Source organism: Protopterus annectens, chromosome 7.part0 (assembly GCF_019279795.1).
Source record: "Protopterus annectens isolate FY-2018-M chromosome 7.part0, PAN1.0, whole genome shotgun sequence".
Classification (NCBI taxonomy): domain Eukaryota; kingdom Metazoa; phylum Chordata; order Ceratodontiformes; family Protopteridae; genus Protopterus; species Protopterus annectens.
The window spans coordinates 968,872,695-968,889,125 of record NC_056739.1 but is presented as its reverse complement, the minus strand read 5'-3'; the positions used below and the strand labels follow the sequence as shown (position 1 = coordinate 968,889,125).

At 36.1% G+C, this 16,431-nt stretch overlaps 1 protein-coding gene across 1 annotated transcript in view; it reads left to right on the top strand.

The window, feature by feature from the left end:
* The first annotated feature begins 370 nt into the window (after positions 1-370).
* The window catches only part of LOC122806809 (tropomodulin-3-like), a 792,984-nt gene continuing 776,923 nt past the window's right edge, over positions 371-16,431 (top strand). Inside the window, exon 1 of the mRNA XM_044077539.1 lies at positions 371-665. The gene's annotated coding sequence lies outside the window, so the exon portion shown is untranslated. The remainder of the gene's footprint in view (positions 666-16,431) is intronic.

The window sequence follows — 16,431 nt, the reverse complement described above, 5'->3', positions numbered from 1 at the left end:
ACGAACCTGGTAGAAGTTATGACTACAGTTTAGATCTAAACACAGCATGGTTAGTAAAAGAAGAATAACACACGCTACGATTACTGCTAAGTAAGTGAAACACCATTTCAACTGACGATTTATGTGAAGACGAGACAAAATAATGCATAGGAAACTAGTACAGGTTAGGGGGCGGGGTTGAAATTATGTCTACTAATTACATTACATTGAAAAGCTAAACTGAAAATAAATCTATGTAAAAAAGTAGCGATATTAACTGTGAAGGCTCTATGAAAATGCTCTATTGACAGCAACAAAATAAAACAGTTTAAAGCTGTCAATATTTTCTTACGAATATTTCTTAGTAGACCCAGTACAGGGCAGCAGATACTTCCGGATACCAAACATGGCGACCATCAAAACGTTTTGATGACAACCTACGGAAGTTAGAGTTGCCCCACCCATGTTTCCTTTGAGTTAGGAAGTTCAGCTGTTCTGTAGTATTAACAATTTGCGTTTTTTGGAATGGTTCACAATGTTACAAGTTACCAGCATTGGAAGCGGATAGGGACTAGGACGAGTTTATTTAGGAAACGACAGTACACGGATATTTGTTTCATTCAGTTCTAAAGAAAAGCACGGAAGGGTTACCTGTTGGTTTGCCTTGTCTTGCTGGAATACCAGAGGTGAGTGAGTCATGGTCTCTTGCAGTAGTTTAGTACGAGTAGAAAATGAATTTCTTAATTACTACGTTTTTAATATTAGACCCTGCACTGCACTGTAGATTATTTGCCGATCACTAGGAACTACAGTGAAGCTGATTGCACTTGCTTCAAGTATTATCTTTTAAAATTGTCATTAAATGTATATTTAAAAAGGTATCCTGTTTTTATTCTTGGGTAGTTGTAGAAAATGTTTTAGCCACTTGATTTGTTTCCGTTGTTAAAGGGAGTAACCCTCGTAAGACGTGTTGTGGAAACAGCCATTCATGATCAGTTGTGGGTGCTGGCATGCTAGTTGTAACTTGTCTGCTCAGCAGCGCATTTTGTTTAACAGAAAACACGTATTTGTTAAATGCATTGTTCAAGGGGCTGTTAAATTTGTAGTGGTTATTTGATTGCCTAATTGAAAATATAGACATAGTGAGTAAATATAGACATAGTGAGTACAAGGGATTCATAAACGTCCTGGAACTGTCAGACTCCGACATATAGGGTCTTGGCAAGTCTGAATCACGAAAGTTTTTGCTTTCTTATAGTTACTTTTGCAGTCAGTATAAGAAAGCCCGTCATTTTCAGTAGTTGCAAGGCACGCATACATAGGTGTATTTTCCATTGTGTACTAGTCGGAGTATATGTAATTTATAGGTAAACCTATCTCATGCATGTCATATTTAGTAACAGTAACAGAATAGGCAGATATTTGAGCATATTCATTGTTATCCAAACAAGTTCAAGCACCGCAGGTAGTTATATTGCTGCTTCATAATGCAGTTTGTCTGACTTGTTGTGGTATTAACATGATTTGCGTATCGCTGTTGCGTATGTGGGACAGTGTAGTGCTTCTTAGAACTTGAAACACATTTCATTTCAAACGAGTGAACAATTAATGCAGTCAAGGAAGTTGCAGTTCAGTTAATATTCAGTAAATTGTATAGTGGTTAGTGGTGCTGGGGTACTGGGAATGATATCAGAGCTGATGATTAGTGGGGTGTTAGCTTCCTGAGTGCCAGAGGGGCAAAAGGAGCTTTGATGGCTGGCTCATCTCCCTTGGAATAGATGCGAACGTCTTGTGGTAACGGGTCCCCTCACTGGCATTGCCGACTAAAAGAGCTTCCTTTGAGGGCTACCACGAGTGAGAGACAGTAGTCAGCAACACGGATGCGGTGTAAGCCACACTGCCGTGTACAGGTCTTTTTTTTTGTGTTTCTTTCCAGTGAGATGTAGCAAATGGAGTGACATTAGATTGTGCAGCAATAAAACCATGGACAGTTTGTTTATGTTGTTGTGCAACTTTAAACAGTTAAGCAACCTCAAGCAGCACCAGCATGAACTCTGGCTCAAACACGATGAAGGTGAATGGTGGAGTGGATTGCTCATACTGCTCTGTTTATTTTTTTTGCCTGACTAGTGCACTGATTAAGGATGACCATTTGTAGGCAATGCCCTGATGAATGAATGAGCATCTTGCAGCCATAGGAAGTACAAAGCAAATGTAGTCAATTGGAACAAATGAAACAATACTAAAGTACAGAAAAAAAAATTACAGTACAAAGAAATTTGCAAAGACAAGTACAATGTCAAGGCATCGAACAATTAGATGGCACCAGAGTAGTACTAAGGTGAACTTGTTATATTACAAGAAGAACTTAATGTGCATCGGCAACATTGCATATACATATGTACAGAAAAGAAAACTGAGAATGGTAAAGTAGAGAAAGGTGAATTTTAGAGTACATTAGGTGACATGACCTTTACATAAACAGAAATGCTTAGCTTGCACTTAAGTGGGTAAAAAGGGCCATTTTGAAGTTGAAAAATTTGGAGCTTCCTCCCCTTGAAAGAATGAGAGGGTGACTGCCAGGGAAAGGGAGCAAGTATGGAGAATGCATGACTGGTAGATTGGAGGGTGGATCATGCAGTAGAGTTAAAGAGCATGCAGTTTTTAACAAGTTGCATAGGTTGTAAAGATGAAGTTTTTCATTGAGACGAAGGATTCAAGTCATAGCGGCTTAAAGAGTTATGCCCTAGGAAGAAGGTCGGTTCTTTGTTTGATAAGGTGCAGCATTTTAAATAGTGAGTGAGCCAGTGGCATTCTTATGGTGTGCATTAGTGATGAAGTAATAGATGGAATTAGAGGTGATTTGGAGTATAGTGGTATTATGTCTGTAGGCTGAGCAAAAAAATGGGAAGACCATACTCAAGCTTGGATAGCATGACACCTATTACCAATAGCAGATCTGGCAGTGGAGGAGTGATAAGGAGGGATAATATTTTTTTTCCAGTAAAGTCAGTGGTTTTATTTTTGATTTGTTTTTGTTCTTATGATGGTGAAAGTTGAGTGAGCAAGTAAGCTTGTGGCTTAGGTGTTTGAAAGAGGTTGTAGTTTCTGTAATGGAATTGTTTAAGTCAGAAATGGAAAGGGTGGTCGGACAGTTGGATAGTCTGTACAGTGCTCCAAAAAGCTTTGATTTGAGTTTTGAGAATTTCAGAAATAGATTATGCTGGATTAGCTAATGCTGACATTGTCTGAGTCACGACTACCAGTGAAAGCTGAGAAGGATGACTTTTCTGATTAAATTTTGGATAAAATCCTTCTGATAAAATATTTTTAATTGTACATTGAAATTTTGTGGGTAATTTGCATGGAATAATATAAAAGTTATATGATGGTAAAACTAAAACCACGAGATGAACTTACTGATCACGACTATCTGTAAATACAGAGTAAATTGCTAAACTAGCAAATAACAGACAAGTGGATTACAAATACCCGATTGTTGGCTGAATTGACTTTTGAGCCCACTGTTTGGCAACTTTGAAAAAAGTCATTGATTGATTAGTACATGGCTGCCATTTTGTGAAATGTACCAACTCCAGTGGTGAAGTGTCCATGAGTACTGAATACAAGATGCATTCTTGTGTGACATTATACATTCCATTGTAAAACTAAAATTAAAGAAAAAAATCAAAAACTGTTACATTGAAATTAAGAGTACCCATAACTACTGAAATATGGAAAAGTAAACTAATCCTGTAGATATTCCCTTCTCCCAGATAATTTTTTATGTATTTTATCAGTTAATCTTTCTGAAGATAATTACTTCATTAGTGTGTATGTATTGGTAAATTAATAGCTTAATTCTCAGCAGCAAGCCCTTTTGTAGTTTGGAGATGGCCCAACTCCTTATGAAAGACGGGACTGTACATAGTATGGCAGAATTTTAACTGGTTGATTTTTCTTAATGACAAATGCTAAATATCGTATTGCATTACGCATTGTTTACAATACCAGGAATGACTAGCTAATATGGACTAAATAAAATTTTGTGGTACCTGATCCAAGTCTGCTTTCCCTGTTTTGGTCAGTGATTAAAGTGATTTATCAGCGTTTGCTCTCACCTTCTTCGTGGCATTGGGTAAGTTAAAAGCCACAATGCATTTTCCTTGGTGTAGCACCTTAAGTTTTTAATTTAAAACACTTTTATTGATTTATCACTTGTGACATAGGCAAACTTAAATTTATATAAAAGTAATCAAACCCTATTAACAAGTTCCCATTTAACAACATATCACATATGTTGTTCCATGTCATATAATCAGAGCAACATCACATATAGTATTCAAACCCTGCCTCCTCTTAAACCTCATTCCTCCTCCAGAACACTTTTCTGCGTGTGATGTTCCCATAATTTCTGTTTTTTTTTTGTTGATGTAATTTACTCCTTCCCTTTTCTAAAAATCCCACTTCCTGTTCTTTTATCTCTGCTACAGTATTCACTACTTCAACTGTAGTTCTTTTAGACTTTGATTTCCATTTTCTAGTAATTGCTTTTTTCGGCAGTCACCAGAATTAAACTTAACAAGGACTTACTATGTCAAGTCAATTAGAATCCTGCATCTCGCCTCAAAAGAAGTAATTTCCTTAGTTATATTCATCTGCTTGTCAAGTATTCCTAACCGGGTATTCTGTAGGGACTTTTTTAAAGTCTGCCAACTCATTACTGCGAGAATGTATGCTCCCAGGCACTTCTGTCTTCTCCATTACACTTCTAACATTTGCCAAATACCTGAGGAAAAGTTCTTTGGGTTCTACTTGTGGTATAGAAGTATCTATATAAACACTTCCAGGCAAAAATCCTAAATCCACCAGATTTTTTTTCATATTTGGGAGCCGTGCATATGCCCATCTGTTGTTTCTTTGTGAATTGCTTATCTCTGTCACCAATCTTTTCTGAACTCCTCTGGCTGTCTTAAATTGTTTAGGATGTGTAAGGGTCCTGTTTTCTAGTGGGAGCCTATTCCAGGAAATAGTGGGGTGATAGCTGTATGTGTTGCGTCCAAATTTAGATGTGGGTTTGTAGATTTGTAGTAGGTCTTGGTTAGAGCTTCGGAGAGGTCTGGAGGGAGAATAATGGGAGATGAGGGGATAGTGCTGGGCAGCAGGAAGGCTAGTATAAGATAGAATGGATGAGCTGGAGCTGAGAGAGAAGAAGCTGGTGGGGTAATTCAAGCCAGTCTAGGTGTTTGAGAGAGACAGTGATGGGATTTGTAGGTTTGTTGGGCAGCAAATCTAGCTACCTTGTTGTAGGTAGATTTGAGTTTGGTCAGGAGTGCTGAGTTAAGATTGTGAGAATTTGATAATTGTACGTTAGACTGGGTAGAAGGTAGATAAGAGAGAGAGTAATCTTGGCTTCAGAGGTAAGAAATTTCTTGTTACGATACAGGAGCCCTAGTTTTGATTGAGTCTTTTTGATGCAGTTATTAACATGCAAGTCAAATTGAAGCTGATCATTTTTGGTTATGCCTAAGAGCTTAGTACTGGATTATACCTGAATGGGAGTGTTATTAAGGGACTGTATGGAGAAGGAGGGTTTAATATTGTTGAACATTTTAAGCAGGAAGAGTAACAGCTTTTTTTTTTTTTTTAAGGGTTAAGGATGAGCTGGTTGTTGGAGAACCATGTTTCAACTAAGGTAAAAGATGCCTGAGTAGCTGAGAAGAACTTAGAGGGAGAGTTGGCTGTGATGACTGTAGAGTCATTTGTGTATTGCATTAAAGATTACTAAGGACAGGAGGTATAGAGCTTAGTAAAGATATTAAAAATTAAAGGTCCTAGGATAGACCCTTGAGGTACACCCATTTTTACAGGGAGAGGAGGGGCGAGTGCAGAGTGCCATCTCACTTATTGCGATCTATTAGTGAGGTAGCTGGAGAAGGTTATGCAGTTTGTGCAGTAGAAGAGAGTGTGAGACAGTGTCAAAAGCTTTTGAAAGGTCCAAGAATAGGCAATAAATAAGTTTATGGTTGTCCATAGCTATAGAGATAGTGTTGAGGAAGGATAATAGAGCTGTAGTAGTGCTATGTTTGGGTCTGAAGCTGTGTTGAGTGGGTGTAAGCAGATTTTCCTGTATTAGATACAGTATATCTTGTTTATGAATATATTTTTCTAGTACTTTAGAGAGAAGGGGAGAGGAGAGCGATGGGTCTAAAGTTGGAGATATCAGAGGAGTTGCCTCCTTTGTGTATAGGTAGAGTGTAGCATTGTTTCCAGATGGAAGGGACTTTACATTCAGAGAGCGAAAGAGCTATTTAATTTGGATAAATACAGAGAGAACAAGAGAGTCAGCTGCTAGAAGAAAAATGGAAGGAATATTGTCAGCTGATGCTGAACATGGTTTTAATTTAGAGAGTAGAGTTTTGATGTAGCTAGTATGTACAAGTTTCAGGGTGAAGTTATTTGAGGAGATAAGATTAGGAGTAGGTTCAGAAAAGTTGGAGATGTTAGTAGTAGAGAGGTTTGGGTTCAGTAGCTTAGATATTGAATCGATTAAAATAGGTATTGAAGATAGTGGCAGTTTCTTCAGATGTCTTGTCTGGGCATGGCTTGGGGGAACTTAAGACCACAGGGATGTAGTATTTGATTAGTAGAGTTCCAGAATTTTTTAGGATTAGATTTTAGGGCTGTGGGAGGTTTGTTGTAGAAGTTCTTTTTATCTTTGCTTATGTATTTTTTTTGTTAGATTTCTGAGTTCTTTATATTTTTGTAAGTTTGCAGAGAGCTTAGTTTGTGACCATTTTTTCCATAATTTGTTTCTAGTTATAAGGATACGAATGGCTTTTGAAAGCCATTGCAATATGGTGGACTTAATTCGGACTTTGCGAGGGGGAGAAAGTGAGTCTAAGATGCTAAGGAAGGCGGAGTTGAAAGCTAGGACTGCTTCTTCTAGTGGGAGTTGGGTAAGGAATTTCCAGTTTACTTTAGAGAGGTGGGCATTAAAGGTTTCTGGATGAAAGTTCGAGAGTTTACGACAAGTTATAAGTTTAGGAGGTTTTGAGAAGTGGGGAGTGAACCTAAGCACTTTTATAGGGGAGTGGTTGCTCAGGGTGTTTGGTAGGGTTTCAGGGTTATGATATTTGGAAGTATTAGATGCAAGTACCCAGTCAATAAGAGCACTAGATGTGTGAGAGTTGTTTGTATGGGTAGGTTGGGAGATTAGCTGTGTAAAGCCATATAAATTAATATGAGTATTAGAGTTTGGATTACTGAGAGTTAACCGATTTAATGTTGACATCCCCAAGGAGTATAGTTTCATTGGGGATGTATTGAGAAAAGTATGAAAGAATATTTTCAAGCAGAGGAATGTTGTCTCCTGGAGGAATATAGATGGCTGCTACTGTGATAGTGGTGTGGTCATTTCTTTTAAGGTTAGCTGTAAGTAGTTCCGCAGGAGAAAAGGATGGGATAGGCTTCATAATACTTGTAATGGTGAAGTGGTTGGAGTAGAGGATGGCTACGCCACCCCCTTTTTTGTTTTGGCGATCCATGCAGAGTATATTATAACCAGGGGGGAGAACGTCTTTAGCAGAGGTTTGGGGTTTTAGCCATGTCTCTGTTAGGGTGATGGCATCGGGTGTGGAAGGCTACCAAGGCATGGATTTCACTAACTTTGTTTAGAATACTGCGGGCATTCATAGAGTAAAAGGAAATATGTTTGTTAGGAGAGGAAGAGTTTATTAAGTTGGAAGAGGTAGAATTATGCATGGTGGGGTGATGGATGGGCCCAGGATTTGGATGTATGTCTCCTGATAGAAGCAGGGCTACATGAAGTTGGTAAAGCTTGAAATTAAATTGGTTGTAAGTCAAGTACTTAGTCTTGGTTTTAGATGCTGAGAGTGAGGGGGAGGAAGTTTGATTTTAGGCAGAGGGATGTTCGTGGAAAAGATAGAGGAGGAAATTGTAATAGAGTACTGCAGAGGTGAGAAGCAGTTAGTATGGGGATTAGTGGGATCTCTATGGACAGGTGGTAATGGAGTAGCACACGGTGTGAGAAGAAGTAACGGATGCAAGAGGAAAATAGAGAGGGTTGCAAAAGCCATGGCCTAAGGTCGGGAAGTAAGATTGGGATGGAGTGAGTAAGGGACTAGGAAAAGGAAGATGTTGGACCTGTTAGAGAGTTGAAGTAAAATTTTTAAGTGAAACAACCTGTAGGGGGAGTAGTTGATATATAAGGGATCTACTTTATTTTATAAAGTCTCCATAAGTATGAGTATTGATGATCCAGTTCATTTATGAGTATAGTTTACAGTTACAACATTGTTTTATCATAATTGATTTTATATACCTAAAAAAACTTGAAACTGTCTCAGAATGTACCACAACATTGAGATTCCTTTTTCTGTTTTATCAGGTACAAATTAATATTGTCTGAAAATAAAGCTAACATTTCTTGACTACCATACCAATTATAGCCTTGAATTTCTGGGACCCTTATTTTGTCAGTGACTCTAAATATAATGCAAATAACAAAGAGAAAAGAAGACAACCTTATTTTGATTCCTTTGTTCACACACACCTTACCAGAAAGGAAACCTCCCTTTTTAGTATTTGCCTATGATCCCTTGTATATTCTCTAAATTAACATTTGTTATTTTATGAGGGAATGCAAATGCTTCCACTGTTCTAATCATAAAATCCCAGCTTACTCTGTTGAATGCCTTCTGTGCATCAAGACCCCAACAACAACAGCAGTGGTATTTTCTTATATTCTTCTCCTCTCTGGGTCATCACTGCTCTACTAATGTTGTCAAATGTTTGCCTTCCCTCCACAATATCGCACTGATCCATATCTATCCGTTTTGGTATCGCTTATGCCATTCTTTTAGCCATTATAGACATAAACACTTCATAATCATGGTTTAAAATTGAAATGGGCCTAGATGAAGCTGGAGTTGATGGACCTTTACTGTATTTAGGTATTACAGCCACCACAGCTTTTTTCCAGAATGTTGGTGCCTCCTTTCCTTTTAAAATACTGTTAAACAAAACCTTCCAGATCTTTTACATTTTATCCCTCCTAGCTTCCAAACTCTATCTCTCCTAGCTTCCAAACTTCCACCAGAATACCATCTGTTCCTGGAGACTTTCCTGCAGATTGGTTATGCATCACCATTTTTATCTCATGTCTTCCTATCTTAACTAGTAATTGTTGAGCCTCATATACCTTTAACCTTGCTATATTTAAGTCTTCCATAAAGATTTACATTTGTGTTTTTTCTTGATTTTCCCCACTTCTCTGCTTTATACAAATTTCATAAAATTTGGCAATATCTCTAATGACTCTACAGGATCTCTGGTTATATTACTTGTTATAGGCCCCTTTTTGGCAGCAATCCTTTCTAATTCCTATTGCCTCAGTTGTGCCAAAAGTTTTTCTGCTGTAGAGTTATTATAAAAAAAAAAAAAAAAAAACAGTTGGTTTAACAGCAAGCTTTCTAAACTCGTGCATATTATCCAGGTACTCCCTTATTTTCTCTTTAGTACTTTGCAATTACACCTCTTCTTGGGCTGTGAGATTCCCCTTATTCTGTAATACTTTTAACCTTTGTCAACTCCTCTAAGTGATTTTTGCTGCTTCTTAACCAGATTTATCTCTATTTTATTTCTAACCTATCTTTAAACTCCATTTTCACTTTAACTCTGTTACTAACTTTAACTTCTGGAGGACTTTCTTCATTTCTGAATAATTTCCAATATCCATTCCTTAAATCCCTTTCTTTTTAAAAGGTAGTTGGGGAAGCACCAATGTATCATTTTTATTTCATTACCTTGCATTTTTGTCTTGGTAGTTATTGGCACATCATCTGAAATTAGTATTGGATGCATGTCAAAGCTCTCAATTAAATGCACATGTTCCTGTGAAATATTTCTGTTTAGTATAGCCCAGTTATTGTACTTTGGGGGAATAATATGTAAATCCTCTTGAGTTCCTTTTACTGAATTCATGTCTTCCATATCAAATGTTTTCATAATGTTCTTCAGAAATCTACTCCCTTTTGTTATATTTTCCCTTCTAGTCCCCCCAGATTCATCCTTGTTGTTGCAAATCAAATTCCAATCCCCAACTACAAGTAATATTTCCTGGTGAAAGCAGATTACTTCTCCGAAAAATTTAAGCTTCATGATAGCAGTTTTAGGTGGATTATAAGTACATGTCAGTGTCATCCCCATCCCTTGTCAGTAGCCCTTACTGTTACAAATCTGCCATTATTATTTTTCTTTATCACCATTGGTGGCCCTGTAGCAGTTAATATAAGTACTTCTATTTCCTTTGTCCCTGATATTCTGCTAAATATACATCCTGAAATTCTTTCTTTCTTTATCAAATTTAGAAGCTCAGTTTTTTTCAATTGTATCTCCTGTAGCACTAAAAACAACGAAAAGTGGAAAATGCACTAATAACCAACCAATAAATCCTTTTAAGGTGCAAAATGAGAGACGAAAGTACATTCCACAACCGAGTTTATTTTCCAAAATGTAAAAACACAAGCCAAACCAGCCTAAAATTCATTAACGCGTTACATATAAACTACAGCGTTTTCATCTTTTTTCATAGACTTCATCAGATAATCATCATTACAAATAGAACCATATTTATAGAAAACCATTTAAGTAAATGAATGCTCGTTATGTTAATTAAAATTTTAAAGAAACACTTGCATAGAAATACTGGTAAAAGGGACTTCTTCTCATGTATATATCCTGATTCATTTAAACAATAAAATAAGCAGTATTTTCAATAATACAATTCAGTGTGTGAAGTTTAAAAATTCTTTAAAAAACCTTAAAAACTTAATATTTCTGCCTGCTTATGTATTTGATATACTGTTTTCATTCATTATAAATCTAATGACATACCAATCCTTATGAATTAATGCTATCTAGTAGCCACTTTGAAAATTATTTCTCTAACCTTAAAGCTTAGCTGCCCTTAATTTTAATAAAGGTTTTATGGTGATTAATTCATTTAAACCTGGGGGTTGGTCCACTTGGAGAGTTATTTGCCACCATAACTCTCTAAATTCAATCATGTCTTCCCAAGGACCACCCCTAATGTTAACTTTGACTTGTTCTAAAACCATAAATCCATATGTGGCATCTTTACATTCTTCACTATGCTTAAATAGGGCATTGGTTTCTTTCCTTACTAATATTTCATAAGTATGTTAATATATCCTCTTTTTGAGCTTCCTCTCCAACTTACCCACATAAAAAGATCCACATTTTTTACAAAGAGCCAAATATATTATCCCCTTAGTTTCACAATTATAAAATTCTGCACTGCAAATCCACATATTCCTACTCTCTAAGTAATACCTCTCTACATTAAGAATATAGGGAGATTGGTTACATCTACCACATTTATAGGTACCCTGTCTACCCTTGTTGGTCACCATACCATGTTTATTCTCTAAAATACCCTTAATACTACTAGAACTATTTTCTATGTCAGAAATAGACACAAATCTTTGCCATTCTCTCAAAAATATCCTTTTAACATAATTATTTACACCATTATATTCTAGTATAAAGGCTTGTTCAAAATTTCCCCTTGTTTTTCTGTTACTTTTATCCAAGTTGATGCCATTATTCATAATAAGTCTAAATTTAGTTAACCTTCCTTTTAACCACTTCTTCTCTAAACATGGTTACAAAATTCAAAGGTTACCCTCTCTCCAAAAACATATTTTGAAGTAGCTCACGTTCTTTAAAAAATTCACTTTCTGCACTTGTCATTCTGCCACTCTCAAATTGTCCCTTAACAATATTATTCTTACAATATGTGGGATGTGCACTTTCGTAATGGAGGAAGGAATTACAAAAAGTCGGTTTTCTGTATGTTTTTACTTTCAAAATGTGGGCCTTCTTTGTATATTTCAATGTCTAAGTAGACCGTTTTATGTTCAGAAATATTTTGCGTAAACTTTAAAAATTTAGTTGTATTATTAATATAACTCATGAATTCTTTCAATCTCTCTTCACCTCCAGTCCAGAAAATCACTGTCATCAAGAAACTTACGATATAGTATCCAACAATCTTTATACTTTGTGTTAAAAATATATTTTTCCTTCCATTTAATTAAAACTAAATTGGCGTAGGTGGGAGCACAGGCTGCTCCCATTGCTACTCCCTGCGTTTGTTTGTAAAATTCACCATTGAAATATATAAAATTGTTTTTTAGAATCAAATCCATCAACCATATGCAAACTAGTTTTTCATTTTGTGTTAATGCCCTGTCTTCATATACAACTTCTTCCAACAATTCCATCCCTTCTTTATAGGATATGGATGAAAAAAGATCAATTATATCAACTGCTACAAATAAAAGATTGTCATGGTATAATTCATCTGAAACTTCTCTTAATAAATCCCAGCAGTCCCTTAATACTGTATTATTGTTGAGCCAAAGACTTTTTAATTTTAGATCAAGATATTTAGCCATACCACAAGTTTTAGACCCTTCCGCTGAAACTATTGGTCTAAGCGGGGGATCCGTTTCACATTTATGGATCTTAGGTATACCAAGTGTTTTGGGTTTATCTACTTTCAGATAGAGTAAGTGTTGTGGTCTATCAATTCCTCATATAACAGTTCTTTTAAACTGTAATCTGTTTTACTATATGCAATATTAATCTCATTTAGGGAAACGTTCGTGTATCTTGAATCGTCCCATAATATAGAATGCATCTTACTTTCATATGTTATATTATCCATAAACACCACTCCACCCCCTTTGTCTGGTTTCATGACCCTAAGATTCCTGTCTCCTTTCAACTCGTACAATAGTTCCTTTTCTACCTTAAATTCCCCTTGCCCCACATTTTGTTCTGTTCTTTCCTAATTTGCAATTCCAACACCTTTTCTAGATTTTTCAGTTGTGGGTATAAGGGGGGGGTTAAAGGTACTTTTATGTTTAAATTTCTCCATACCCCCGTCATGATTTTTCGGTAATAGAATATTTAAATTCACCTTTCTCAAAAACATTTTAATATCTAATAGACTCCTGGATATGTCACCCTTTTTATATGGGATGAACTTGAAACCTTTAGAAAGTAACATGAAATGTTCCTTTTTTATTACTGTGTTACTAAAATTTATAAATAGAAAAATTATTATATATGTTCTTATTTCCTTAAATCAAAATTCTATGTTCACTTTCACTAGTGGGGGGTGGGTTGAATGATGGTAATTTAATATCTCCACCTCCCCCTTCTCCCCCCTCTCATCTGAAAATTTGTGCCCTGTGGACCCTGTTTGTTAATCAGTCTCTCTGATCTACGTAAAGGGGGGTATTCTATATCCTATTCCTGACCATCTTCATAACTCATAGTACCATGTCCTTCATTTTCCTCAGGGGCCATATCAAAATTATGTCCATTTATTCTAGTATGTTTGTATGAAGGTTTGGGATAACTAGTTTTGTTGTTGCATTCCCTCATGTCCCTTTCCAGTTTATTAATTTTCCTATAAACCAATTCATCACACTTTTTATCAATTTCCTCTCTTAAACCAAAATATCTAGCCTTCTCCTCCTCAGTGCTAAATATTAAATCCATCTTAATGTATTGGTCTATTTCTTTTTGTAACAATTCTTGACACCTTTTATTTTCTCTTATCATTCATTTTAACATATCCAAACCACATTTGTTAAAAAGTTCTGTAAGCTCATTATAGAACTCAGAATCACATTGCACATTGTTAGGATGTTTACATACTCTGAGTCCTTTAGGGACTACATCCCTTAGTATACATTAATTTAAATATTCATTCTCTATAACATATGTTCGATATTTGTACATTTTTTATACAAATTGTCCAATTTGGTCCAGTAAGAAACACCAGCCCCATTTTATTTAACTGAATTAGTCTTAGTTCTAAAAGAATATTTAACTTGCAGCCATTCCTTAGTTTCTCTGGAAACATAAGAATGAACAGTACCTGGTGGAATGGCTCTAGCATCCGTTTTTGTGTTTCCTTTTCTAGGATTTTTGTCCCTGGTCTCTTTAGCTCCATTTTGAAGCACTGTAGGAGTGTTTGCTGGATCAAATGTAGGACTATGAAACTCGTTGGGTTCGCCGACGTCCTGAAAAATGCCCATAAGCTCCCTCAAATATTCACCCTGCCTTATAGAATCTACAGTTCCTGGTACTTGACGCTGAGCCAAATTCCTGTAAATTGAGACTAGCGATTGGCTAAGGGGAGTCAACAGGTCAATCAATTCAGTTAATTGTCCAATAAGCTTGCGAGATTGACCTGTTTCGTCCGACCCCCTAACTTCGGTTGTAGGTAGCGTATCCATCTCTCCTCCATCCCACAGTCACAAAAAACAATGAAAAGTGGAAAATGCACCAATAACCAACCAATAAATCCTTTAAGGTGCAAAATGAGAGACGAAAGTATATTCCACAGCTGAGGTTATTTTCCAAAATGTAAAAACACAAGCCAAACCAGTGTAAAATTCATTAACGCGTTACATATAAACCACAGCGTTTTCGTCTTTTTTCATAGACTTCATCAGATAATCGTCACTACAAATAGATGGTTCTATTTCTGGAGAGGAAGCTCAAAAAGAGGATATAGCAATGCTGTTAAAAGCAGAAATTGTTTGAATTACAGTTCACTTTTTTCCTTCCTCTTCTCCTACATTCTGTGTCCTTCTAAACATTATTAATTTATTATTTATTTTATTTATTGACATTTGATTACAAGGAAAGTGACTGGGTACAAGCCCATTTTCAGTGGGGGTGCAGGTAGAAAAGCTGTGAAGTATTGCAAAACATTTTAAAAACAAACGTGTTACAATCTTTAAAAATAATACAAAAAAAACTACATTATATCAAATTAGATATAATATGAAAACATTGACTACGAATACATAGATGTTTTATGACCATGTTTTAACATTTAGAGAAACTTTAGCAAGTTTGTAAAGAAATTAAAGGTAAGTTAGTATAATGCAAATTGGAATTGCAATATGAAGTGAGAAAACACAGGCATATGGTATACTTGGGGAGAAAGCCAGGGAAGGGAAATTGTAATAAAGTGTGAAAGTAAGTGGAAAAAGGGAGAATAAGGAGGTGTAAAGTATGAATAGTTGTGTTCATATCTAGTGATTATAGTTTATTCTAGTGCTGAAAAAGAACAGAGACAGCTTTTGTCTAGAAAGTCTTTCAGAATGGTTTTGAAGGATGAAAGGGAGAGTATTGACCTGATGGATACAGGTAAGAAGTTTCTTGCCCTAGCAACGTGGTAGAAGTACAGACAGTGCCCAGTAGATTTGATGGGTTTGTTGTCAGACTGGAGTTTTTGGTCATGGGATCATAATGATCAACTGGGAACATAGTTGTGTAGAATTTTATTTAATGCTAGACAAGCAGATGGATGTTGGATAATTTTATAGGTGGTAAGAAGCTATGTATATGTTAGTTGCTGGGGTAGTTCTAACCAGTTTAGGCTTTTTAGTGCTGAGTTCCAAAAGAGGTATTTGCTGCAAATTTAGCAGCTTTGTTGTAGTATTGTTCAGGTTTGATTTTTTGTGATGCCTAAAAGTTATTAAGGATGGGAGTGCCATAAAGGTATGTGGAGAGGAGATAAGTAGCGGCACTAATGACATGAAGTGAGGCAGATGCTTTTAAGCTCCCCACAAGTTTAACAAAGTCAACAAAAGTTCACTATTTCTACTTTTTTGTACACCCTGTCACAAATGCAGTTGATGCTTTTCAGTCTCGCATTTATTCATTAGTTTGTGTTACTGGTCGTCTTCATGTTCCTATCCGTCTGCCAACTCCAGATTCCAGCTTGTACTCAGCCAGCCTTTTCTTCATTTCGACCTCTGATTTTTGCAGTTTTATCAACTCTTCTGAGTATCTCTTTAAAGCGTCTTCCATTTTTCAGCTGTTTGGTATTAGACTTTATATACTTATTCATTGTTTCAGCTGTTTGGTATTAGACTTTATATACTTATTCATTGTTTCATTTATTTTAATCACCTCTTGGCACATTTTATTTATTTTCCCTCTAGGTTACTGGAAGCTATGTCTTGCACCAAATGTGAAGCTTGAACTACTTTTGGCTGAACAGCTGCCAGATTCTTCCCAGTCAGGATTTTCTAGTTGATTTTCTTTCAAGCTGTCGTAGCTTCTTCTTTGGTGGCATCTAGGTAGTGTACTTAATGGCAAGTAACTGAATTTACTGAGTGACCACATTTCCTGGCCCTTGTCTTTCAGTTTCTTTATCAAAAGCTTAACTTCTGCTCTCCCAGTTTGAAAAAAGAAAAATGTTCACCCATCTTGGAAAGCCGTAACAACTAAAGTTTTTGACCGTAATTTAATGTAACATATAAGCTTGTTAAAACCACAGCTCATTTACTTTTTAGATTATTCTACAGAGAC